Genomic DNA, 3419 nt, shown 5'->3' on the forward strand with positions numbered 1-3419 from the left:
CCACAGGCACAGGTATTTTTGATGAACTCATATCCCTACCCCTCTAGCTTGAGAGTTCAATAAAGATGAAATTACATGTCCGACCCAATCTCTTTTCAATTTCATATGTTCTCTTTCTATCAGTTTATTGCAAAACTACAATATTTAGCTTCTTCATAGAATCGATAACACATTTCCACCCTTAACAATTCAAAGTTGCAAAATGTAAACTATTCATTACAACTGACATAATGACACCTAATCTTTCATAATTAACTTTAAAAACCCTTAACCAACAATAAAAAATAACTGAAAAACACTTACCCCCGAAAAAAACTGCAACACACATACACACTCCAGACACACCCCCAACACATCCCCCCACAATCACACATCACTCACACCCTGCAAACACCTCCCCCACACACATGCCCCAAACATACACAACTCCCAAACACACACTCCACACATACAAGCCCCGACACACACCCCCACAATGACACACCCTCTCACCACACGCAAAGCACCCCACACACAAGCCCCCCACACACTCAAACCATACACACACACCGACCCCCACTCACACAAACCCGACACACACACAAATAACCCCACACACACAAATCCCCCACACACAAATCCACACACACAAACACCCACACACACACAAGTCCCCCCACACACAATCCCCACACACCTCACACATCCCTCACACACACACCAAACACACACACACCACAAACACACACACCCCTCCCACACACACACCCCACACACCCACCCCCATACACATCCCACAAAGCCTCCCCACACACACACACACACACACACACACACACACACACACACACACACACACACACACACACACACACACACACACACTCCAATAGAAACTATTTCCACTCTTTCCCCTTAATCTCGACTCCGAACCGGATTCTCAAATTAAAAGTGGACTTTGTTCCTGGACGAATATAATACGGGTCTGGAAGTCGGGTTTTAGAACGAAAGGTTCTGAAAACCGTTCAGGAAAGGTCCCCCCAACTATTTCAGGCCAAATTGGAAGATGTGCTTTTATATCAGGGACATGTTCTATCAGTGAGATCATTTTGTTGAGTTCCTTCCATTTGATGTCGATATTGTGCTTTATACAAATGTTCTGTATATATTTGTTCACTTATGGAAAATGTAAAGAAGGAAATTCCCCCACGCACACACACCCACTCCCATACCCTCCCCCATACACACACACACAAACTCACTCCCACACCCTCCCACACACCCTCCCTCACACCCCTTCTTACACACGCCCACACACATACACCCTCAAGCACCCACGTACATATACCCCACACACAACCACCACACAATCCCACCCACACACCTCACACACATCCCCTCACACATTCCCTCCAATTCCCCACATGCAGCCCCCAAACACACCCCCAATCCAACACAACTCCACACACACACACCCCAACACCCACACACAACCCCAACTATCTCGGGGCAAATTGGAAGATGTACTTTTATATCAGGGACGTGTTCTATCAGTGAGATAATTTTGTCAAGTTCCTTCCATTTGATGTCAATGTTGTGCTTTGTACAAATGTTCTGGATATAATCTGTATATACTTTTCACTGTAAAACAAAACCTGCACATGCGTATACACACACACACACACACACACACACACACACACACACACACACACACACACACACACACACACACACACACACACACACACACACACACACACACACACATACACAAAATGTTCTGGGTCCCTCCAAGAGGGGCAGGACTGGCAGCTCAATGTTCTGCGTCCCACCAAGAGGAGCAGGACTGGCAGCTGAATGCTTTGGGTTCCATTGTTTCAGTGGAGAGGGGGTAAGCACGAGGGTTGGGTACATTGCAAGACAAGGAAAATGTCCCAGCTGTTCTCAGTCAGGATAGAGTCATGGGCTTGACTGCTGAGGCTTTGTGGTTGGTTGGAGACGAGGAATGAGAACGGGATGACCACTTTCATGTGAAAGGAAGGGAAATTTAGAGAAGTTCATTTGCAGAAAGACAGAGGCATCTGTAGCAAAGCAAATTCTGGCAATTGGTGGGTTAAATTTTCCCCACACTGACTGTCTTCCCATACTGTAAAAGGACTGTATGAGTTAGTGTTTGTCAGATGAAAGTTTTATAAATCAATAGCAAAAAGTTGGAACTCGAGAAAGTGCAATATTACATCTCTTATGAAGGAATGAGACAGGCTGGCCCTTTACAGCACCCACTCTTTGCGAGCAGCTCTGCTGAGGATAATCAAATATTCCCATTCAGAGCTCCTAAAAATCAAACAAAAACCGAGAAACATTAAATCAGACTGACCCGACAGGACAGAGGGCCTAAGATCGCTTGGAATCAGCAAAAGCGATAGAATCGGCAATCTCCGTCAGGCCGAGGGACCTTGGAACAGTTCACGCAAGTACAACCTATACTGGATGAGCGGGTCCTTGCGGAGAAATGGATTGGAGTCAATCCACAGGACCATCAGAGCAGCAGGGAGGATAGGAACATAGTAAGTAGGAACAGGTGTAGACCAAAAATGGCCCATCGAGCCTGTTCTGCCATTCAATAAGATCATGGCTGATCTAATTTATGACCTAACTCCACCTACCTGCCTTCTCCCCATATCCCCTAATTCCTCTATCATGTAAAAATTTATCTAACCGAATTTTAAATATGTTTAATGAAGCAGCCTCAACCACTTCGCTGGTTAGAGAATTCCAAACATTCACTGCTCTCTGGGAAAAAGTATTTTTCCTCATCTCTGTCCTAAATCTACTCCCCCGAATCTTGAGACTGTGTCCTCTGGTTTTAGTTTCCCCGGCCAGTTCAAAAACCTTCCTACATCTATCCTATCCATACCCTTCATAATCCTATATGTTTCTATAAGATCTCCTCTCATTCTTCTGAACTCGAGCGAATACAATCCTTGATGATTTAAACTTTCATCATAAGTCAACCCCTTCATCCCAGGGATCAACCTAGTAAACCTACTTTGGACCATCTCCAAAGCCAGTATATCCTTCGTCAAATATGGAGACCAGAACTGGACACAGTACTCTAGGTGCGGTCTCACTAGTACCCTATTCAGTTGCAACATTACCTCCCTACTCCTGAATTCAATTCCTCTAGCGATGAAGGCTAACATTCCATTTGCCTTCTTAATAACCTGCTGCACCTGCAACCTAACATTTTGCGATTCATGCACAAGCACACCCAAGTACCTCTGCATAACAGCGTGCTCTAGTTTTTCACCCTTTAAATAATATTCAGCTCTTTTATTTTTCTTGCCAAAGTGGATAACCTCACACTTACTAACATTGTACTCCATCTGCCAGACCTTTGCCCACTCATTCAGCTTAACTATATCCCTCTGCAGACT

This window comes from Narcine bancroftii, chromosome 14, assembly GCF_036971445.1.
Source record: "Narcine bancroftii isolate sNarBan1 chromosome 14, sNarBan1.hap1, whole genome shotgun sequence".
Taxonomy (NCBI): domain Eukaryota; kingdom Metazoa; phylum Chordata; class Chondrichthyes; order Torpediniformes; family Narcinidae; genus Narcine; species Narcine bancroftii.